We start from the raw sequence: 24,190 nt of genomic DNA on the forward strand, positions 1-24,190 counted from the left end.
GTGCTGATTGCTCCTCATAAAGCTGTCGCTGCTGTGAAGGTTCTAGGTGACATCACAAATCCCTATGGTTACATACACAACAAAGCTGGGTTGTTGTTGTTTACACTCTGCAAGGCCTGTGGAAGTGAGTGACATCATAGCACTGTAGTTCTGAGGGTTCTAGATGGATGCAACAATCTCCTGTTGCTTCTATGAAGGCCATAATAGACGACATCATCAAACAGCTCCATAGTCCACATACACAGCAAAGGAGAGATGTTGTTTACACCTAGTGATGTCAGTGGTATTGAGTGACATCACAGCACAGTGCTAAGGCTCCTGGGCCTGGACACAGCAGCGGCTGCAATATCTCAACGGAGAATACGTTTATATATATGTGTGTGTGTGCGCGTATATATATATATATATATATATATATATATATATATATATATTTCTCCGCCGAAATCACTTTTAAACCACATTTCCACCTTTTTTTCCCTTCTCTTCCTCTTACTTTTTTTTCACGTTTTTTTACGTTTTTCTCCTTTTCGCCTCTTTTCTGGGCGTATTATTCTTCTTTTTCTTCTTTTTTTTCGTCTAATGCATACCCCATCAGTGCAGCAATGCTTATTCAATACCGCCAGCAGATGGAGACACTGGGGGATAATTTTCTAAGGATTTATACTGATTTTTCCTGTCTGAATTTGTCGCACAGAAAGTTGCAGGCCAAATATGTGTGACATTTCTGCGACTTTAGCTTCTAGAGCATTTTTACAACATTATACATAGGTGCTGAATACATAAAAAGCGACTGTTCAGCGACAGACAAGTCGCATCGGCTGAAAGTAGGCCAGAATGTCAGTCCATGTTGGAGCAGGTTTAGATACAGTCTAAAGTATAGATCTCAAAGTCTGTGCACAGAATTTAGCAAGGGGCCTCGCACCTTCTGATGCATCAGGTAGGTGCACAATAGCATAGCCTAACCCTCTGTACTTTGGTCTATATTGATGCGGGACATAGACAGCCAGCTGATGACCCAATCCATTAGTGCAATGGATGGCTGGAAGCATTTGTCTTTGCCTTTGCAATACCACAGAAGCAATGCATGGTCAATGTACAGCAATGACACACCTGTGTGAACAGCCAGGAGACCCCCCCCCCCCCCCCCCATGTTATGTTACATAGTTACATAGTTAGTACGGTCGAAAAAAAGACATATGTCCATCAAGTTCAACCAGGGAATTAAGGGGTAGGGTGTGTGCGCGATATTGGGGAAGGGATGAGATTTTATATTTCTTCATAAGCATTAATCTTATTTTGTCAATTAGGAACATTCAGCACCCACCCGCTATCAAGGCAGCTGCCTATCATGTCATGCCCTACCTGCACAGGTGTGCTGGCTACTCAAATGATCCATTAAGGAGGCCATTTAGTCAGCAGCAGCAGAAGTCCTGTGCCTGGACGCTCCAACAGGGGCCAGACACAAGCAGAAGCAGAAGCAGCAGAAGCAGCAGCAGCAGCAGCAACCACCTTTTGTTTTTTGGCTGCAGCAGCAAGGCCCACAGGGCTGGCTAGCTGGCTAGCCAGCAAGCAGGTAGCAATGAAAGTAGGAATCTTTCTTTTTAACCCTGTAAGGGGGTGGTGCACTGTACCCGAAGATACTGCCATATCGGGTCAATGCATAGGGCGACGGAAGCAAGCTTCGAAATCGGCCCCCGTTCTCAAAAATCCATTTAATATATGGTCCCCAGATAGGGGACGTATCAGATATTAAACTGATAAGAACAGATACTACACTTGATCTTAGCCAAAAGGCCGAGAAGCGATAACCGTGAAAGGGGCGGGCCCAACAAGGTCCCCTTCATGGGCACTATCACTGCTTGCTGTCAGGGAGGCTGCCAGACAATTTTCCATGCACACTCTGGGCTGGGGGGCAGTCAACCACCAGTACACACAGCAGAACCTAAACCCATACCATTATTGCTAAGCAGCAAGACAGGGGCCCATTGCACTCCCACGGGGCCTTTTTAAATGCAATCCATAACCCGGATTTGCCAGGAACCCTTCTTACTCCCTCCTACTTGCATGTGACACTGGGCTTAGGATCTGCATAGGAAAACACACACACAAGCACACACCTACCTTTGTTGCCTGCAGATGCCTCCTTGGCTGTCCCCAAACGGTATCAAACCAACACCCACGGGAAGCTGTAAGCATAGAGGACATGCCTGCACCCCATTGGACTTACCTGTGTGGGTTAATCCGGGTTATTTGACAACCTATGGCGGTGATGGTTCTGCTCAGGCAGAGCAGTGCTGATGCTCCTCATAAAGCTGTCGCTGCTGTGAAGGTTCTAGGTGACATCACAAATCCCTATGGTTACATACACAACAAAGCTGGGTTGTTGTTGTTTACACTCTGCAAGGCCTGTGGAAGTGAGTGACATCATAGCACTGTAGTTCTGAGGGTTCTAGATGGATGCAACAATCTCCTGTTGCTTCTATGAAGGCCATAATAGACGACATCACCAAACAGCTCCATAGTCACATACACAGCAAAGGAGAGATGTTGTTTACACCTAGTGATGTCAGTGGTATTGAGTGACATCACAGCACAGTGCTAAGGCTCCTGGGCCTGGACACAGCAGCGGCTGCAATATCTCAACGGAGAATACGTTTATATCTATGTGTGTGTGTGCGCATATATATATATATATATATATATTATATATATATATATATATTCTCCGCCGAAATCACTTTTAAACCCATTTCCACCTTTTTTTCCCTTCTCTTCCTCTTACTTTTTTTTCACGTTTTTTTACGTTTTTCTCCTTTTCGCCTCTTTTCTGGGCGTATTATTCTTCTTTTTCTTCTTTTTTTCGTCTAATGCATACCCCATCAGTGCAGCAATGCTTATTCAATACCGCCAGCAGATGGAGACACTGGGGGATAATTTTCTAAGGATTTATACTGATTTTTCCTGTCTGAATTTGTCGCACAGAAAGTTGCAGGCCAAATATGTGTGACATTTCTGCGACTTTAGCTTCTAGAGCATTTTTACAACATTATACATAGGTGCTGAATACATAAAAAGCGACTGTTCAGCGACAGACAAGTCGCATCGGCTGAAAGTAGGCCAGAATGTCAGTCCATGTTGGAGCAGGTTTTAGATACAGTCTAAAGTATAGATCTCAAAGTCTGTGCACAGAATTTAGCAAGGGCCTCGCACCTTCTGATGCATCAGGTAGGTGCACAATAGCATAGCCTAACCCTCTGTACTTTGGTCTATATTGATGCGGGACATAGACAGCCAGCTGATGACCAATCCATTAGTGCAATGGATGGCTGGAAGCATTTGTCTTTGCCTTTGCAATACCACAGAAGCAATGCATGGTCAATGTACAGCAATGACACACCTGTGTGAACAGCCAGGAGACCCCCCCCCCCCCCCCCCCCATGTTATGTTACATAGTTACATAGTTAGTACGGTCGAAAAAAGACATATGTCCATCAAGTTCAACCAGGGAATTAAGGGGTAGGGGTGTGGCGCGATATTGGGGAAGGGATGAGATTTTATATTTCTTCATAAGCATTAATCTTATTTTGTCAATTAGGGAACATTCAGCACCCACCCGCTATCAAGGCAGCTGCCTATCATGTCATGCCCTACCTGCACAGGTGTGCTGCTACTCAAATGATCCAATTAAGGAGGCCATTTAGTCAGCAGCAGCAGAAGTCCTGTGCCTGGACGCTCCAACAGGGGCCAGACACAAGCAGAAGCAGAAGCAGCAGAAGCAGCAGCAGCAGCAGCACCACCTTTTGTTTTTTGGCTGCAGCAGCAAGGCCCACAGGGCTGGCTAGCTGGCTAGCCAGCAAGCAGGTAGCAATGAAAGTAGGAATCTTTCTTTTTAACCCTGTAAGGGGGTGGTGCACTGTACCCGAAGATACTGCCATATCGGGTCAATGCATAGGGCGACGGAAGCAAGCTTCGAAATCGGCCCCCGTTCTCAAAAATCCATTTAATATATGGTCCCCAGATAGGGGACGTATCAGATATTAAACTGATAAGAACAGATACTACACTTGATCTTAGCCAAAAGGCCGAGAAGCGATAACCGTGAAAGGGCGGGCCCAACAAGGTCCCCTTTCATGGGCACTATCACTGCTTGCTGTCAGGGAGGCTGCCAGACAATTTTCCATGCACACTCTGGGCTGGGGGGGCAGTCAACCACCAGTACACACAGCAGAACCTAAACCCATACCATTATTGCTAAGCAGCAAGACAGGGGCCCATTGCACTCCCACGGGGCCTTTTTAAATGCAATCCATAACCCGGATTTGCCAGGAACCTTCTTACTCCTCCTACTTGCATGTGACACTGGGCTTAGGATCTGCATAGGAAACACACACAAGCACACACCTACCTTTGTTGCCTGCAGATGCCTCTTGGCTGTCCCCAAACGGAATCAAACCAACACCCACGGGAAGCTGTAAGCATAGAGGACATGCCTGCACCCCATTGGACCTTACCTGTGTGGGTTAAATCCGGGTTATTTGACAACCTATGGCGGTGATGTTCTGCTCAGGCAGAGCAGTGCTGATGCTCCTCATAAAGCTGTCGCTGCTGTGAAGGTTCTAGGTGACATCACAAATCCCTATGGTTACATACACAACAAAGCTGGGTTGTTGTTGTTTACACTCTGCAAGGCCTGTGGAAGTGAGTGACATCATAGCACTGTAGTTCTGAGGGTTCTAGATGGATGCAACAATCTCCTGTTGCTTCTATGAAGGCCATAATAGACGACATCACCAAACAGCTCCATAGTCACATACACAGCAAAGGAGAGATGTTGTTTACACCTAGTGATGTCAGTGGTATTGAGTGACATCACAGCACAGTGCTAAGGCTCCTGGGCCTGGACACAGCAGCGGCTGCAATATCTCAACGGAGAATACGTTTATATATATGTGTGTGTGTGCGCGTATATATATATATATATATATATATATATATATATATTTCTCCGCCGAAATCACTTTTAAACCCATTTCCACCTTTTTTTCCCTTCTCTTCCTCTTACTTTTTTTTTCACGTTTTTTTACGTTTTTCTCCTTTTCGCCTCTTTTCTGGGCGTATTATTCTTCTTTTTCTTCTTTTTTTCGTCTAATGCATACCCCATCAGTGCAGCAATGCTTATTCAATACCGCCAGCAGATGGAGACACTGGGGGATAATTTTCTAAGGATTTATACTGATTTTTCCTGTCTGAATTTGTCGCACAGAAAGTTGCAGGCCAAATATGTGTGACATTTCTGCGACTTTAGCTTCTAGAGCATTTTTACAACATTATACATAGGTGCTGAATACATAAAAAGCGACTGTTCAGCGACAGACAAGTCGCATCGGCTGAAAGTAGGCCAGAATGTCAGTCCATGTTGGAGCAGGTTTAGATACAGTCTAAAGTATAGATCTCAAAGTCTGTGCACAGAATTTAGCAAGGGCCTCGCACCTTCTGATGCATCAGGTAGGTGCACAATAGCATAGCCTAACCCTCTGTACTTGGTCTATATTGATGCGGGACATAGACAGCCAGCTGATGACCAATCCATTAGTGCAATGGATGGCTGGAAGCATTTGTCTTTGCCTTTGCAATACCACAGAAGCAATGCATGGTCAATGTACAGCAATGACACACCTGTGTGAACAGCCAGGAGACCCCCCCCCCCCCCCCCCCATGTTATGTTACATAAGTTACATAGTTAGTACGGTCGAAAAAAGACATATGTCCATCAAGTTCAACCAGGGGAATTAAGGGGTAGGGGTGTGGCGCGATATTGGGGAAGGGATGAGATTTTATATTTCTTCATAAGCATTAATCTTATTTTGTCAATTAGGAACATTCAGCACCCACCCGCTATCAAGCAGCTGCCTATCATGTCATGCCCTACCTGCACAGGTGTGCTGGCTACTCAAATGATCCAATTAAGGAGGCCATTTAGTCAGCAGCAGCAGAAGTCCTGTGCCTGACGCTCCAACAGGGGGCCAGACACAAGCAGAAGCAGAAGCAGCAGAAGCAGCAGCAGCACCACCTTTTGTTTTTTGGCTGCAGCAGCAAGGCCCACAGGGCTGGCTAGCTGGCTAGCCAGCAAGCAGGTAGCAATGAAAGTAGGAATCTTTCTTTTTAACCCTGTAAGGGGGTGGTGCACTGTACCCGAAGATACTGCCATATCGGGTCAATGCATAGGGCGACGGAAGCAAGCTTCGAAATCGGCCCCCGTTCTCAAAAATCCATTTAATATATGGTCCCCCAGATAGGGGACGTATCAGATATTAAACTGATAAGAACAGATACTACACTTGATCTTAGCCAAAAGGCCGAGAAGCGATAACCGTGAAAGGGGCGGGCCCAACAAGGTCCCCTTCATGGGGCACTATCACTGCTTGCTGTCAGGAGGCTGCCAGACAATTTTCCATGCACACTCTGGGCTGGGGGGCAGTCAACCACCAGTACACACAGCAGAACCTAAACCCATACCATTATTGCTAAGCAGCAAGACAGGGGCCCATTGCACTCCCACGGGGCCTTTTTAAATGCAATCCATAACCCGGATTTGCCAGGAACCCTTCTTACTCCTCCTACTTGCATGTGACACTGGGCTTAGGATCTGCATAGGAAACACACACACAAGCACACACCTACCTTTGTTGCCTGCAGATGCCTCCCTTGGCTGTCCCCAAACGGTATCAAACCAACACCCACGGGAAGCTGTAAGCATAGAGGACATGCCTGCACCCCATTGGACTTACCTGTGTGGGTTAAATCCGGGGTTATTTGACAACCTATGGCGGTGATGGTTCTGCTCAGGCAGAGCAGTGCTGATGCTCCTCATAAAGCTGTCGCTGCTGTGAAGGTTCTAGGTGACATCACAAATCCCTATGGTTACATACACAACAAAGCTGGGTTGTTGTTGTTTACACTCTGCAAGGCCTGTGGAAGTGAGTGACATCATAGCACTGTAGTTCTGAGGGTTCTAGATGGATGCAACAATCTCCTGTTGCTTCTATGAAGGCCATAATAGACGACATCACCAAACAGCTCCATAGTCACATACCACAGCAAAGGAGAGATGTTGTTTACACCTAGTGATGTCAGTGGTATTGAGTGACATCACAGCACAGTGCTAAGGCTCCTGGGCCTGGACACAGCAGCGGCTGCAATATCTCAACGGAGAATACGTTTATATATATGTGTGTGTGTGCGCGTATATATATATTATATATATATATATATATATATATATATATATATATATTTCTCCGCCGAAATCACTTTTAAACCCATTTCCACCTTTTTTTCCCTTCTCTTCCTCTTACTTTTTTTTCACGTTTTTTTACGTTTTTCTCCTTTTCGCCTCTTTTCTGGGCGTATTATTCTTCTTTTTCTTCTTTTTTTTCGTCTAATGCATACCCCATCAGTGCAGCAATGCTTATTCAATACCGCCAGCAGATGGAGACACTGGGGATAATTTTCTAAGGATTTATACTGATTTTTCCTGTCTGAATTTGTCGCACAGAAAGTTGCAGGCCAAATATGTGTGACATTTACTGCGACTTTAGCTTCTAGAGCATTTTTACAACATTATACATAGGTGCTGAATACATAAAAGCGACTGTTTCAGCGACAGACAAGTCGCATCGGCTGAAAGTAGGCCAGAATGTCAGTCCATGTTGAGGCAGGTTTAGATACAGTCTAAAGTATAGATCTCAAAGTCTGTGCACAGAATTTAGCAAGGGCCTCGCAACCTTCTGATGCATCAGGTAGGTGATAGCATAGCCTAACCCTCTGTACTTTGGTCTATATTGATGCGGGACATAGACAGCCAGCTGATGACCAATCCATTAGTGCAATGGATGGCTGGAAGCATTTGTCTTTGCCTTTGCAATACCACAGAAGCAATGCATGGTCAATGTACAGCAATGACACACCTGTGTGAACAGCCAGGAGACCCCCCCCCCCCATGTTATGTTACATAGTTACATAGTTAGTACGGTCGAAAAAAGACATATGTCCATCAAGTTCAACCAGGGAATTAAGGGGTAGGGGTGTGGCGCGATATTGGGGAAGGGATGAGATTTTATATTTCTTCATAAGCATTAATCTTATTTTGTCAATTAGGAACATTCAGCACCCACCCGCTATCAAGGCAGCTGCCTATCATGTCATGCCCTACCTGCACAGGTGTGCTGGCTACTCAAATGATCCAATTAAGGAGGCCATTTAGTCAGCAGCAGCAGAAGTCCTGTGCCTGGACGCTCCAACAGCGGCCAGACACAAGCAGAAGCAGAAGCAGCAGAAGCAGCAGCAGCACCACCTTTTGTTTTTTGGCTGCAGCAGCAGCAAGGCCCACAGGGCTGGCTAGCTGGCTAGCCAGCAAGCAGGTAGCAATGAAAGTAGGAATCTTTCTTTTTAACCCTGTAAGGGGGTGGTGCACTGTACCCGAAGATACTGCCATATCGGGTCAATGCATAGGGCGACGGAAGCAAGCTTCGAAATCGGCCCCCGTTCTCAAAAATCCATTTAATATATGGTCCCCAGATAGGGGACGTATCAGATATTAAACTGATAAGAACAGATACTACACTTGATCTTAGCCAAAAGGCCGAGAAGCGATAACCGTGAAAGGGGCGGGCCCAACAAGGTGCCCTTCATGGGCACTATCACTGCTTGCTCTCAGGGAGGCTGCCAGACAATTTTCCATGCACACTCTGGGCTGGGGGGCAGTCAACCACCAGTACACACAGCAGAACCTAAACCCATACCATTATTGCTAAGCAGCAAGACAGGGGCCCATTGCACTCCCACGGGGCCTTTTTAAATGCAATCCATAACCCGGATTTGCCAGGAACCCTTCTTACTCCTCCTACTTGCATGTGACACTGGGCTTAGGATCTGCATAGGAAACACACACACAAGCACACACCTACCTTTGTTGCCTGCAGATGCCTCCTTGGCTGTCCCCAAACGGTATCAAACCAACACCCACGGGAAGCTGTAAGCATAGAGGACATGCCTGCACCCCATTGGACTTACCTGTGTGGGTTAAACCCGGGTTATTTGACAACCTATGGCGGTGATGGTTCTGCTCAGGCAGAGCAGTGCTGATGCTCCTCATAAAGCTGTCGCTGCTGTGAAGGTTCTAGGTGACATCACAAATCCCTATGGTTACATACACAACAAAGCTGGGTTGTTGTTGTTTACACTCTGCAAGGCCTGTGGAAGTGAGTGACATCATAGCACTGTAGTTCTGAGGGTTCTAGATGGATGCAACAATCTCCTGTTGCTTCTATGAAGGCCATAATAGACGACATCACCAAACAGCTCCATAGTCACATACACAGCAAAGGAGAGATGTTGTTTACACCTAGTGATGTCAGTGGTATTGAGTGACATCACAGCACAGTGCTAAGGCTCCTGGGCCTGGACACAGCAGCGGCTGCAATATCTCAACGGAGAATACGTTTATATATATGTGTGTGTGTGCGCGTATATATATATATATATATATATATATATATATATATATATATATATATTTCTCTCCGCCGAAATCACTTTTAAACCCATTTCCACCTTTTTTTCCCTTCTCTTCCTCTTACTTTTTTTTCACGTTTTTTTACGTTTTTCTCCTTTTCGCCTCTTTTCTGGGCGTATTATTCTTCTTTTTCTTCTTTTTTTTCGTCTAATGCATACCCCATCAGTGCAGCAATGCTTATTCAATACCGCCAGCAGATGGAGACACTGGGGGATAATTTTCTAAGGATTTATACTGATTTTTCCTGTCTGAATTTGTCGCACAGAAAGTTGCAGGCCAAATATGTGTGACATTTCTGCGACTTTAGCTTCTAGAGCATTTTTACAACATTATACATAGGTGCTGAATACATAAAAAGCGACTGTTCAGCGACAGACAAGTCGCATCGGCTGAAAGTAGGCCAGAATGTCAGTCCATGTTGGAGCAGGTTTAGATACAGTCTAAAGTATAGATCTCAAAGTCTGTGCACAGAATTTAGCAAGGGCCTCGCACCTTCTGATGCATCAGGTAGGTGCACAATAGCATAGCCTAACCCTCTGTACTTTGGTCTATATTGATGCGGGACATAGACAGCCAGCTGATGACCAATCCATTAGTGCAATGGATGGCTGGAAGCATTTGTCTTTGCCTTTGCAATACCACAGAAGCAATGCATGGTCAATGTACAGCAATGACACACCTGTGTGAACAGCCAGGAGACCCCCCCCCCCCCCCATGTTATGTTACATAGTTACATAGTTAGTACGGTCGAAAAAAGACATATGTCCATCAAGTTCAACCAGGGAATTAAGGGGTAGGGGTGTGGCGCGATATTGGGGAAGGGATGAGATTTTATATTTCTTCATAAGCATTAATCTTATTTTGTCAATTAGGAACATTCAGCACCCACCCGCTATCAAGGCAGCTGCCTATCATGTCATGCCCTACCTGCACAGGTGTGCTGGCTACTCAAATGATCCAATTAAGGAGGCCATTTAGTCAGCAGCAGCAGAAGTCCTGTGCCTGGACGCTCCAACAGCGGCCAGACACAAGCAGAAGCAGAAGCAGCAGAAGCAGCAGCAGCACCACCTTTTGTTTTTTGGCTGCAGCAGCAGCAAGGCCCACAGGGCTGGCTAGCTGGCTAGCCAGCAAGCAGGTAGCAATGAAAGTAGGAATCTTTCTTTTTAACCCTGTAAGGGGGTGGTGCACTGTACCCGAAGATACTGCCATATCGGGTCAATGCATAGGGCGACGGAAGCAAGCTTCGAAATCGGCCCCCGTTCTCAAAAATCCATTTAATATATGGTCCCCAGATAGGGGACGTATCAGATATTAAACTGATAAGAACAGATACTACACTTGATCTTAGCCAAAAGGCCGAGAAGCGATAACCGTGAAAGGGGCGGGCCCAACAAGGTGCCCTTCATGGGCACTATCACTGCTTGCTGTCAGGGAGGCTGCCAGACAATTTTCCATGCACACTCTGGGCTGGGGGGCAGTCAACCACCAGTACACACAGCAGAACCTAAACCCATACCATTATTGCTAAGCAGCAAGACAGGGGCCCATTGCACTCCCACGGGGCCTTTTTAAATGCAATCCATAACCCGGATTTGCCAGGAACCCTTCTTACTCCTCCTACTTGCATGTGACACTGGGCTTAGGATCTGCATAGGAAACACACACACAAGCACACACCTACCTTTGTTGCCTGCAGATGCCTCCTTGGCTGTCCCCAAACGGTATCAAACCAACACCCACGGGAAGCTGTAAGCATAGAGGACATGCCTGCACCCCATTGGACTTACCTGTGTGGGTTAAACCCGGGTTATTTGACAACCTATGGCGGTGATGGTTCTGCTCAGGCAGAGCAGTGCTGATGCTCCTCATAAAGCTGTCGCTGCTGTGAAGGTTCTAGGTGACATCACAAATCCCTATGGTTACATACACAACAAAGCTGGGTTGTTGTTGTTTACACTCTGCAAGGCCTGTGGAAGTGAGTGACATCATAGCACTGTAGTTCTGAGGGTTCTAGATGGATGCAACAATCTCCTGTTGCTTCTATGAAGGCCATAATAGACGACATCACCAAACAGCTCCATAGTCACATACACAGCAAAGGAGAGATGTTGTTTACACCTAGTGATGTCAGTGGTATTGAGTGACATCACAGCACAGTGCTAAGGCTCCTGGGCCTGGACACAGCAGCGGCTGCAATATCTCAACGGAGAATACGTTTATATATATGTGTGTGTGTGCGCGTATATATATATATATATATATATATATATATATATATATATATATTTCTCCGCCGAAATCACTTTTAAACCCATTTCCACCTTTTTTTCCCTTCTCTTCCTCTTACTTTTTTTTCACGTTTTTTTACGTTTTTCTCCTTTTCGCCTCTTTTCTGGGCGTATTATTCTTCTTTTTCTTCTTTTTTTTCGTCTAATGCATACCCCATCAGTGCAGCAATGCTTATTCAATACCGCCAGCAGATGGAGACACTGGGGGATAATTTTCTAAGGATTTATACTGATTTTTCCTGTCTGAATTTGTCGCACAGAAAGTTGCAGGCCAAATATGTGTGACATTTCTGCGACTTTAGCTTCTAGAGCATTTTTACAACATTATACATAGGTGCTGAATACATAAAAAGCGACTGTTCAGCGACAGACAAGTCGCATCGGCTGAAAGTAGGCCAGAATGTCAGTCCATGTTGGAGCAGGTTTAGATACAGTCTAAAGTATAGATCTCAAAGTCTGTGCACAGAATTTAGCAAGGGCCTCGCACCTTCTGATGCATCAGGTAGGTGCACAATAGCATAGCCTAACCCTCTGTACTTTGGTCTATATTGATGCGGGACATAGACAGCCAGCTGATGACCAATCCATTAGTGCAATGGATGGCTGGAAGCATTTGTCTTTGCCTTTGCAATACCACAGAAGCAATGCATGGTCAATGTACAGCAATGACACACCTGTGTGAACAGCCAGGAGACCCCCCCCCCCCCATGTTATGTTACATAGTTACATAGTTAGTACGGTCGAAAAAAGACATATGTCCATCAAGTTCAACCAGGGAATTAAGGGGTAGGGGTGTGGCGCGATATTGGGGAAGGGATGAGATTTTATATTTCTTCATAAGCATTAATCTTATTTTGTCAATTAGGAACATTCAGCACCCACCCGCTATCAAGGCAGCTGCCTATCATGTCATGCCCTACCTGCACAGGTGTGCTGGCTACTCAAATGATCCAATTAAGGAGGCCATTTAGTCAGCAGCAGCAGAAGTCCTGTGCCTGGACGCTCCAACAGCGGCCAGACACAAGCAGAAGCAGAAGCAGCAGAAGCAGCAGCAGCACCACCTTTTGTTTTTTGGCTGCAGCAGCAGCAAGGCCCACAGGGCTGGCTAGCTGGCTAGCCAGCAAGCAGGTAGCAATGAAAGTAGGAATCTTTCTTTTTAACCCTGTAAGGGGGTGGTGCACTGTACCCGAAGATACTGCCATATCGGGTCAATGCATAGGGCGACGGAAGCAAGCTTCGAAATCGGCCCCCGTTCTCAAAAATCCATTTAATATATGGTCCCCAGATAGGGGACGTATCAGATATTAAACTGATAAGAACAGATTTTTTAAGTTAGCCCTCAGAACTCACTCAGAGTTCCAAGATCTTATTTGGAACTCAATTTTGTGTTCATCATCAGGTAACATGTTTTTATTTCTTTTCTTAAACACTAATGAAACAAAATAGAACATTTAAAAACAAAATAAGAAACAACATAAAATAGCAAAACCAAACATTACTTTCTAATTAAGCAAAACCAAATTAGAAGGTCATCCCCTTCCTCCATGCAAACACCATTAGAAAGTCTATCAGTCCTCGACTGATATTGCCATTTGCTATATCTTTCTTAACTTGAGACGCTAACCAGCCTGGAATTTTATACGTTTCAACAAAACGGTTCATGTCTGCCTTGAAAGAAAAATAGACTTTATCCCGAGCTTCTTCCTCCCGGTTCTTCAAGCCTATCTTTAGATCCATCATATCTTTGTCAAACGTTTTTCTTTCTGCTTCCGACAAATTTTCCAACAAACCACCAAGCACACCAAAATACTGCACTGGCACATACACTTCCTCCTCTCTCTTCTTCTTCTGCTCTGTAGGTCTTCTAGTTGGAACCTGCTCCACTTCTGGTTCTTTCACTTCAGCTGGTTCCTCTCTGCTTCTTTTTACAGTTTCCTTTTTCTCTGAATTTTTCTCAGACTTTTTCTTAGGACACGAGCCAAGCAGATGGCCCTCCTCACCACACAGATGGCATTTCCTTTTCTTTTGACAATTTTCCACGTCGTGACCCTCCTCTTGACACTTGAAACACCACAAAAACGTGCAATCCTCCTTTCTGTGACCGTACTGTTTACATTTGCGGCAAAAATCTTGCATGCCAGAAAAATACAGATCCCCGTTCACAGAACCAATTTTAAACCGTCCTGGGGGGATCACTAACTTGCCATCTGCCATTTTAAATTTCACATGGAACCTCCACTTGGTGGTCCATAGTCCATATTGATTAAATACCTTGCCTTTAGGCAGAACACTGTCACAGAATCGAGACAAAAAGGTAACGATATCCTCCTCCGAAGTATATGGGCTATACATCCTTATAGTCACCAATCGTTCTCTACGTGGGAAATGTGGAACTATCTCCACCCCTTCCAAAACCGGACATACCTTCTTTTGCTGCAATATGTTCCAAAATGACTCATAGTCCTCTTCAGAAGCCAGCACCACGTCGTAGTATCCACTTCTGGGAAACTCAAGCATGGATAGGATTTGCTCCCTCTTGACTTCCAGCAACTTAAACAGCACTTCTTCCACGACAAAGACAAGGCCTCTTTCCTTCTTCCAGACATCGAGCAGGGAAATACGAACTCCATTCCGAAGTCTCGCAAAAGGCGGCACGCCTTCCGAAGAAAAACCGCAATCTTCCTCCATGTCCATGATGTCCAGACACCTCCCCCACCGAAGTAGGTAGGTGGGGATCGCCTCCCGTTGTCTGGGGACTAAGCCGGCTCCCTGATAGCAGCAGGGGGGTGAAGTCCCTCCGTTAAGAAGGACGATCCCCCCAGGCAAAGGAGCCGGGTACCCCAGACACCCTCTGGCCAGACCAAGTGAGCAGAACTACACTTGATCTTAGCCAAAAGGCCGAGAAGCGATAACCGTGAAAGGGGCGGGCCCAACAAGGTGCCCTTCATGGGCACTATCACTGCTTGCTGTCAGGGAGGCTGCCAGACAATTTTCCATGCACACTCTGGGCTGGGGGGCAGTCAACCACCAGTACACACAGCAGAACCTAAACCCATACCATTATTGCTAAGCAGCAAGACAGGGGCCCATTGCACTCCCACGGGGCCTTTTTAAATGCAATCCATAACCCGGATTTGCCAGGAACCCTTCTTACTCCTCCTACTTGCATGTGACACTGGGCTTAGGATCTGCATAGGAAACACACACACAAGCACACACCTACCTTTGTTGCCTGCAGATGCCTCCTTGGCTGTCCCCAAACGGTATCAAACCAACACCCACGGGAAGCTGTAAGCATAGAGGACATGCCTGCACCCCATTGGACTTACCTGTGTGGGTTAAACCCGGGTTATGTGACAACCTATGGCGGTGATGGTTCTGCTCAGGCAGAGCAGTGCTGATGCTCCTCATAAAGCTGTCGCTGCTGTGAAGGTTCTAGGTGACATCACAAATCCCTATGGTTACATACACAACAAAGCTGGGTTGTTGTTGTTTACACTCTGCAAGGCCTGTGGAAGTGAGTGACATCATAGCACTGTAGTTCTGAGGGTTCTAGATGGATGCAACAATCTCCTGTTGCTTCTATGAAGGCCATAATAGACGACATCACCAAACAGCTCCATAGTCACATACACAGCAAAGGAGAGATGTTGTTTACACCTAGTGATGTCAGTGGTATTGAGTGACATCACAGCACAGTGCTAAGGCTCCTGGGCCTGGACACAGCAGCGGCTGCAATATCTCAACGGAGAATACGTTTATATATATGTGTGTGTGTGCGCGTATATATATATATATATATATATATATATATATATATATATATATATTTCTCCGCCGAAATCACTTTTAAACCCATTTCCACCTTTTTTTCCCTTCTCTTCCTCTTACTTTTTTTTCACGTTTTTTTACGTTTTTCTCCTTTTCGCCTCTTTTCTGGGCGTATTATTCTTCTTTTTCTTCTTTTTTTTCGTCTAATGCATACCCCATCAGTGCAGCAATGCTTATTCAATACCGCCAGCAGATGGAGACACTGGGGGATAATTTTCTAAGGATTTATACTGATTTTTCCTGTCTGAATTTGTCGCACAGAAAGTTGCAGGCCAAATATGTGTGACATTTCTGCGACTTTAGCTTCTAGAGCATTTTTACAACATTATACATAGGTGCTGAATACATAAAAAGCGACTGTTCAGCGACAGACAAGTCGCATCGGCTGAAAGTAGGCCAGAATGTCAGTCCATGTTGGAGCAGGTTTAGATACAGTCTAAAGTATAGATCTCAAAGTCTGTGCACAGAATTTAGCAAGGGCCTCGCACCTTCTGATGCATCAGGTAGGTGCACAATAGCATAGCCTAACCCTCTGTACTTTGGTCTATATTGATGCGGGACATAGACAGCCAGCTGATGACCAATCCATTAGTGCAATGGATGGCTGGAAGCATTTGTCTTTGCCTTTGCAATACCACAGAAGCAATGCATGGTCAATGTACAGCAATGACACACCTGTGTGAACAGCCAGGAGACCCCCCCCCCCCCCCCCATGTTATGTTACATAGTTACATAGTTAGTACGGTCGAAAAAAGACATATGTCCATCAAGTTCAACCAGGGAATTAAGGGGTAGGGGTGTGGCGCGATATTGGGGAAGGGATGAGATTTTATATTTCTTCATAAGCATTAATCTTATTTTGTCAATTAGGAACATTCAGCACCCACCCGCTATCAAGGCAGCTGCCTATCATGTCATGCCCTACCTGCACAGGTGTGCTGGCTACTCAAATGATCCAATTAAGGAGGCCATTTAGTCAGCAGCAGCAGAAGTCCTGTGCCTGGACGCTCCAACAGCGGCCAGACACAAGCAGAAGCAGAAGCAGCAGAAGCAGCAGCAGCACCACCTTTTGTTTTTTGGCTGCAGCAGCAGCAAGGCCCACAGGGCTGGCTAGCTGGCTAGCCAGCAAGCAGGTAGCAATGAAAGTAGGAATCTTTCTTTTTAACCCTGTAAGGGGGTGGTGCACTGTACCCGAAGATACTGCCATATCGGGTCAATGCATAGGGCGACGGAAGCAAGCTTCGAAATCGGCCCCCGTTCTCAAAAATCCATTTAATATATGGTCCCCAGATAGGGGACGTATCAGATATTAAACTGATAAGAACAGATACTACACTTGATCTTAGCCAAAAGGCCGAGAAGCGATAACCGTGAAAGGGGTGGGCCCAACAAGGTGCCCTTCATGGGCACTATCACTGCTTGCTGTCAGGGAGGCTGCCAGACAATTTTCCATGCACACTCTGGGCTGGGGGGCAGTCAACCACCAGTACACACAGCAGAACCTAAACCCATACCATTATTGCTAAGCAGCAAGACAGGGGCCCATTGCACTCCCACGGGGCCTTTTTAAATGCAATCCATAACCCGGATTTGCCAGGAACCCTTCTTACTCCTCCTACTTGCATGTGACACTGGGCTTAGGATCTGCATAGGAAACACACACACAAGCACACACCTACCTTTGTTGCCTGCAGATGCCTCCTTGGCTGTCCCCAAACGGTATCAAACCAACACCCACGGGAAGCTGTAAGCATAGAGGACATGCCTGCACCCCATTGGACTTACCTGTGTGGGTTAAACCCGGGTTATTTGACAACCTATGGCGGTGATGGTTCTGCTCAGGCAGAGCAGTGCTGATGCTCCTCATAAAGCTGTCGCTGCTGTGAAGGTTCTAGGTGACATCACAAATCCCTATGGTTACATACACAACAAAGCTGGGTTGTTGTTGTTTACACTCTGCAAGGCCTGTGGAAGTGAGTGACATCATAGCACTGTAGTTCTGAGGGTTCTAGATGGATGCAACAATCTCCTGTTGCTTCTATGAAGGCCATAATAGACGACATCACCAAACAGCTCCATAGTCACATACACAGCAAAGGAGAGATGTTGTTTACACCTAGTGATGTCAGTGGTATTGAGTGACATCACAGCACAGTGCTAAGGCTCCTGGGCCTGGACACAGCAGCGGCTGCAATATCTCAACGGAGAATACGTTTATATATATGTGTGTGTGTGCGCGTATATATATATATATATATATATATATATATATATATATATATATTTCTCCGCCGAAATCACTTTTAAACCCATTTCCACCTTTTTTTCCCTTCTCTTCCTCTTACTTTTTTTTCACGTTTTTTTACGTTTTTCTCCTTTTCGCCTCTTTTCTGGGCGTATTATTCTTCTTTTTCTTCTTTTTTTTCGTCTAATGCATACCCCATCAGTGCAGCAATGCTTATTCAATACCGCCAGCAGATGGAGACACTGGGGGATAATTTTCTAAGGATTTATACTGATTTTTCCTGTCTGAATTTGTCGCACAGAAAGTTGCAGGCCAAATATGTGTGACATTTCTGCGACTTTAGCTTCTAGAGCATTTTTACAACATTATACATAGGTGCTGAATACATAAAAAGCGACTGTTCAGCGACAGACAAGTCGCATCGGCTGAAAGTAGGCCAGAATGTCAGTCCATGTTGGAGCAGGTTTAGATACAGTCTAAAGTATAGATCTCAAAGTCTGTGCACAGAATTTAGCAAGGGCCTCGCACCTTCTGATGCATCAGGTAGGTGCACAATAGCATAGCCTAACCCTCTGTACTTTGGTCTATATTGATGCGGGACATAGACAGCCAGCTGATGACCAATCCATTAGTGCAATGGATGGCTGGAAGCATTTGTCTTTGCCTTTGCAATACCACAGAAGCAATGCATGGTCAATGTACAGCAATGACACACCTGTGTGAACAGCCAGGAGACCCCCCCCCCCCCCATGTTATGTTACATAGTTACATAGTTAGTACGGTCGAAAAAAGACATATGTCCATCAAGTTCAACCAGGGAATTAAGGGGTAGGGGTGTGGCGCGATATTGGGGAAGGGATGAGATTTTATATTTCTTCATAAGCATTAATCTTATTTTGTCAATTAGGAACATTCAGCACCCACCCGCTATCAAGGCAGCTGCCTATCATGTCATGCCCTACCTGCACAGGTGTGCTGGCTACTCAAATGATCCAATTAAGGAGGCCATTTAGTCAGCAGCAGCAGAAGTCCTGTGCCTGGACGCTCCAACAGCGGCCAGACACAAGCAGAAGCAGAAGCAGCAGAAGCAGCAGCAGCACCACCTTTTGTTTTTTGGCTGCAGCAGCAGCAAGGCCCACAGGGCTGGCTAGCTGGCTAGCCAGCAAGCAGGTAGCAATGAAAGTAGGAATCTTTCTTTTTAACCCTGTAAGGGGGTGGTGCACTGTACCCGAAGATACTGCCATATCGGGTCAATGCATAGGGCGACGGAAGCAAGCTTCGAAATCGGCCCCCGTTCTCAAAAATCCATTTAATATATGGTCCCCAGATAGGGGACGTATCAGATATTAAACTGATAAGAACAGATACTACACTTGATCTTAGCCAAAAGGCCAAGAAGCGATAACCGTGAAAGGGGCGGGCCCAACAAGGTGCCCTTCATGGGCACTATCACTGCTTGCTGTCAGGGAGGCTGCCAGACAATTTTCCATGCACACTCTGGGCTGGGGGGCAGTCAACCACCAGTACACACAGCAGAACCTAAACCCATACCATTATTGCTAAGCAGCAAGACAGGGGCCCATTGCACTCCCACGGGGCCTTTTTAAATGCAATCCATAACCCGGATTTGCCAGGAACCCTTCTTACTCCTCCTACTTGCATGTGACACTGGGCTTAGGATCTGCATAGGAAACACACACACAAGCACACACCTACCTTTGTTGCCTGCAGATGCCTCCTTGGCTGTCCCCAAACGGTATCAAACCAACACCCACGGGAAGCTGTAAGCATAGAGGACATGCCTGCACCCCATTGGACTTACCTGTGTGGGTTAAACCCGGGTTATTTGACAACCTATGGCGGTGATGGTTCTGCTCAGGCAGAGCAGTGCTGATGCTCCTCATAAAGCTGTCGCTGCTGTGAAGGTTCTAGGTGACATCACAAATCCCTATGGTTACATACACAACAAAGCTGGGTTGTTGTTGTTTACACTCTGCAAGGCCTGTGGAAGTGAGTGACATCATAGCACTGTAGTTCTGAGGGTTCTAGATGGATGCAACAATCTCCTGTTGCTTCTATGAAGGCCGTAATAGACGACATCACCAAACAGCTCCATAGTCACATACACAGCAAAGGAGAGATGTTGTTTACACCTAGTGATGTCAGTGGTATTGAGTGACATCACAGCACAGTGCTAAGGCTCCTGGGCCTGGACACAGCAGCGGCTGCAATATCTCAACGGAGAATACGTTTATATATATGTGTGTGTGTGCGCGTATATATATATATATATATATATATATATATATATATATATATATATATATTCTCCGCCGAAATCACTTTTAAACCCATTTCCACCTTTTTTTCCCTTCTCTTCCTCTTACTTTTTTTTCACGTTTTTTACGTTTTTCTCCTTTTCGCCTCTTTTCTGGGCGTATTATTCTTCTTTTTCTTCTTTTTTTTCGTCTAATGCATACCCCATCAGTGCAGCAATGCTTATTCAATACCGCCAGCAGATGGAGACACTGGGGGATAATTTTCTAAGGATTTATACTGATTTTTCCTGTCTGAATTTGTCGCACAGAAAGTTGCAGGCCAAATATGTGTGACATTTCTGCGACTTTAGCTTCTAGAGCATTTTTACAACATTATACATAGGTGCTGAATACATAAAAAGCGACTGTTCAGCGACAGACAAGTCGCATCGGCTGAAAGTAGGCCAGAATGTCAGTCCATGTTGGAGCAGGTTTAGATACAGTCTAAAGTATAGATCTCAAAGTCTGTGCACAGAATTTAGCAAGGGCCTCGCACCTTCTGATGCATCAGGTAGGTGCACAATAGCATAGCCTAACCCTCTGTACTTTGGTCTATATTGATGCGGGACATAGACAGCCAGCTGATGACCAATCCATTAGTGCAATGGATGGCTGGAAGCATTTGTCTTTGCCTTTGCAATACCACAGAAGCAATGCATGGTCAATGTACAGCAATGACACACCTGTGTGAACAGCCAGGAGACCCCCCCATGTTATGTTACATAGTTACATAGTTAGTACGGTCGAAAAAAGACATATGTCCATCAAGTTCAACCAGGGAATTAAGGGGTAGGGGTGTGGCGCGATATTGGGGAAGGGATGAGATTTTATATTTCTTCATAAGCATTAATCTTATTTTGTCAATTAGGAACATTCAGCACCCACCCGCTATCAAGGCAGCTGCCTATCATGTCATGCCCTACCTGCACAGGTGTGCTGGCTACTCAAATGATCCAATTAAGGAGGCCATTTAGTCAGCAGCAGCAGAAGTCCTGTGCCTGGACGCTCCAACAGCGGCCAGACACAAGCAGAAGCAGAAGCAGCAGAAGCAGCAGCAGCACCACCTTTTGTTTTTTGGCTGCAGCAGCAGCAAGGCCCACAGGGCTGGCTAGCTGGCTAGCCAGCAAGCAGGTAGCAATGAAAGTAGGAATCTTTCTTTTTAACCCTGTAAGGGGGTGGTGCACTGTACCCGAAGATACTGCCATATCGGGTCAATGCATAGGGCGACGGAAGCAAGCTTCGAAATCGGCCCCCGTTCTCAAAAATCCATTTAATATATGGTCCCCAGATAGGGGACGTATCAGATATTAAACTGATAAGAACAGATACTACACTTGATCTTAGCCAAAAGGCCGAGAAGCGATAACCGTGAAAGGGGCGGGCCCAACAAGGTGCCCTTCATGGGCACTATCACTGCTTGCTGTCAGGGAGGCTGCCAGACAATTTTCCATGCACACTCTGGGCTGGGGGGCAGTCAACCACCAGTACACACAGCAGAACCTAAACCCATACCATTATTGCTAAGCAGCAAGACAGGGGCCCATTGCACTCCCACGGGGCCTTTTTAAATGCAATCCATAACCCGGATTTGCCAGGAACCCTTCTTACTCCTCCTACTTGCATGTGACACTGGGCTTAGGATCTGCATAGGAAACACACACACAAGCACACACCTACCTTTGTTGCCTGCAGATGCCTCCTTGGCTGTCCCCAAACGGTATCAAACCAACACCCACGGGAAGCTGTAAGCATAGAGGACATGCCTGCACCCCATTGGACTTACCTGTGTGGGTTAAACCCGGGTTATTTGACAACCTATGGCGGTGATGGTTCTGCTCAGGCAGAGCAGTGCTGATGCTCCTCATAAAGCTGTCGCTGCTGTGAAGGTTCTAGGTGACATCACAAATCCCTATGGTTACATACACAACAAAGCTGGGTTGTTGTTGTTTACACTCTGCAAGGCCTGTGGAAGTGAGTGACATCATAGCACTGTAGTTCTGAGGGTTCTAGATGGATGCAACAATCTCCTGTTGCTTCTATGAAGGCCATAATAGACGACATCACCAAACAGCTCCATAGTCACATACACAGCAAAGGAGAGATGTTGTTTACACCTAGTGATGTCAGTGGTATTGAGTGACATCACAGCACAGTGCTAAGGCTCCTGGGCCTGGACACAGCAGCGGCTGCAATATCTCAACGGAGAATACGTTTATATATATATGTGTGTGTGTGCGCGTATATATATATATATATATATATATATATATATATATATATATATTTCTCCGCCGAAATCACTTTTAAACCCATTTCCACCTTTTTTTCCCTTCTCTTCCTCTTACTTTTTTTTCACGTTTTTTTTACGTTTTTCTCCTTTTCGCCTCTTTTCTGGGCGTATTATTCTTCTTTTTCTTCTTTTTTTTCGTCTAATGCATACCCCATCAGTGCAGCAATGCTTATTCAATACCGCCAGCAGATGGAGACACTGGGGGATAATTTTCTAAGGATTTATACTGATTTTTCCTGTCTGAATTTGTCGCACAGAAAGTTGCAGGCCAAATATGTGTGACATTTCTGCGACTTTAGCTTCTAGAGCATTTTTACAACATTATACATAGGTGCTGAATACATAAAAAGCGACTGTTCAGCGACAGACAAGTCGCATCGGCTGAAAGTAGGCCAGAATGTCAGTCCATGTTGGAGCAGGTTTAGATACAGTCTAAAGTATAGATCTCAAAGTCTGTGCACAGAATTTAGCAAGGGCCTCGCACCTTCTGATGCATCAGGTAGGTGCACAATAGCATAGCCTAACCCTCTGTACTTTGGTCTATATTGATGCGGGACATAGACAGCTAGCTGATGACCAATCCATTAGTGCAATGGATGGCTGGAAGCATTTGTCTTTGCCTTTGCAATACCACAGAAGCAATGCATGGTCAATGTACAGCAATGACACACCTGTGTGAACAGCCAGGAGACCCCCCCCCCCCCCCCCATGTTATGTTACATAGTTACATAGTTAGTACGGTCGAAAAAAGACATATGTCCATCAAGTTCAACCAGGGAATTAAGGGGTAGGGGTGTGGCGCGATATTGGGGAAGGGATGAGATTTTATATTTCTTCATAAGCATTAATCTTATTTTGTCAATTAGGAACATTCAGCACCCACCCGCTATCAAGGCAGCTGCCTATCATGTCATGCCCTACCTGCACAGGTGTGCTGGCTACTCAAATGATCCAATTAAGGAGGCCATTTAGTCAGCAGCAGCAGAAGTCCTGTGCCTGGACGCTCCAACAGCGGCCAGACACAAGCAGAAGCAGAAGCAGCAGAAGCAGCAGCAGCACCACCTTTTGTTTTTTGGCTGCAGCAGCAGCAAGGCCCACAGGGCTGGCTAGCTGGCTAGCCAGCAAGCAGGTAGCAATGAAAGTAGGAATCTTTCTTTTTAACCCTGTAAGGGGGTGGTGCACTGTACCCGAAGATACTGCCATATCGGGTCAATGCATAGGGCGACGGAAGCAAGCTTCGAAATCGGCCCCCGTTCTCAAAAATCCATTTAATATATGGTCCCCAGATAGGGGACGTATCAGATATTAAACTGATAAGAACAGATACTACACTTGATCTTAGCCAAAAGGCCGAGAAGCGATAACCGTGAAAGGGGCGGGCCCAACAAGGTGCCCTTCATGGGCACTATCACTGCTTGCTGTCAGGGAGGCTGCCAGACAATTTTCCATGCACACTCTGGGCTGGGGGGCAGTCAACCACCAGTACACACAGCAGAACCTAAACCCATACCATTATTGCTAAGCAGCAAGACAGGGGCCCATTGCACTCCCACGGGGCCTTTTTAAATGCAATCCATAACCCGGATTTGCCAGGAACCCTTCTTACTCCTCCTACTTGCATGTGACACTGGGCTTAGGATC

The 24,190-nt window shown here is 45.9% G+C and overlaps 10 non-coding genes across 10 annotated transcripts; all 10 read right to left on the bottom strand.

Annotated features, from left to right (window-relative positions):
- Nucleotides 1-1,618: 1,618 nt before the first annotated feature.
- On the bottom strand, nt 1,619-1,809 carry LOC130310394 (U2 spliceosomal RNA). Its single transcript, XR_008858920.1, has one exon. It is a non-coding gene; the product is annotated as a U2 spliceosomal RNA (small nuclear RNA).
- Nucleotides 1,810-3,906: 2,097 nt separating this feature from the next.
- LOC130310405 (U2 spliceosomal RNA) lies at nt 3,907-4,097 on the bottom strand. Its single transcript, XR_008858931.1, has one exon. It is a non-coding gene; the product is annotated as a U2 spliceosomal RNA (small nuclear RNA).
- Nucleotides 4,098-6,179: 2,082 nt separating this feature from the next.
- Nucleotides 6,180-6,371, bottom strand: LOC130310431 (U2 spliceosomal RNA). Its single transcript, XR_008858956.1, has one exon. It is a non-coding gene; the product is annotated as a U2 spliceosomal RNA (small nuclear RNA).
- Nucleotides 6,372-8,465: 2,094 nt separating this feature from the next.
- LOC130310417 (U2 spliceosomal RNA) lies at nt 8,466-8,656 on the bottom strand. The gene has a single exon (XR_008858943.1). It is a non-coding gene; the product is annotated as a U2 spliceosomal RNA (small nuclear RNA).
- A 2,098-nt stretch (nt 8,657-10,754) lies between these two features.
- Nucleotides 10,755-10,945, bottom strand: LOC130310429 (U2 spliceosomal RNA). The gene has a single exon (XR_008858954.1). It is a non-coding gene; the product is annotated as a U2 spliceosomal RNA (small nuclear RNA).
- A 2,090-nt stretch (nt 10,946-13,035) lies between these two features.
- LOC130310437 (U2 spliceosomal RNA) lies at nt 13,036-13,223 on the bottom strand. The gene has a single exon (XR_008858961.1). It is a non-coding gene; the product is annotated as a U2 spliceosomal RNA (small nuclear RNA).
- Nucleotides 13,224-16,871: 3,648 nt separating this feature from the next.
- On the bottom strand, nt 16,872-17,062 carry LOC130310440 (U2 spliceosomal RNA). Its single transcript, XR_008858963.1, has one exon. It is a non-coding gene; the product is annotated as a U2 spliceosomal RNA (small nuclear RNA).
- Nucleotides 17,063-19,153: 2,091 nt separating this feature from the next.
- On the bottom strand, nt 19,154-19,344 carry LOC130310423 (U2 spliceosomal RNA). Its single transcript, XR_008858948.1, has one exon. It is a non-coding gene; the product is annotated as a U2 spliceosomal RNA (small nuclear RNA).
- Nucleotides 19,345-21,432: 2,088 nt separating this feature from the next.
- On the bottom strand, nt 21,433-21,623 carry LOC130310451 (U2 spliceosomal RNA). The gene has a single exon (XR_008858969.1). It is a non-coding gene; the product is annotated as a U2 spliceosomal RNA (small nuclear RNA).
- A 2,097-nt stretch (nt 21,624-23,720) lies between these two features.
- Nucleotides 23,721-23,911, bottom strand: LOC130310458 (U2 spliceosomal RNA). Its single transcript, XR_008858970.1, has one exon. It is a non-coding gene; the product is annotated as a U2 spliceosomal RNA (small nuclear RNA).
- Between the last annotated feature and the right edge of the window lie 279 nt (nt 23,912-24,190).

The sequence above is a fragment of the Hyla sarda genome, unplaced genomic scaffold (genome assembly GCF_029499605.1).
Source record: "Hyla sarda isolate aHylSar1 unplaced genomic scaffold, aHylSar1.hap1 scaffold_157, whole genome shotgun sequence".
NCBI classification, from domain to species: domain Eukaryota; kingdom Metazoa; phylum Chordata; class Amphibia; order Anura; family Hylidae; genus Hyla; species Hyla sarda.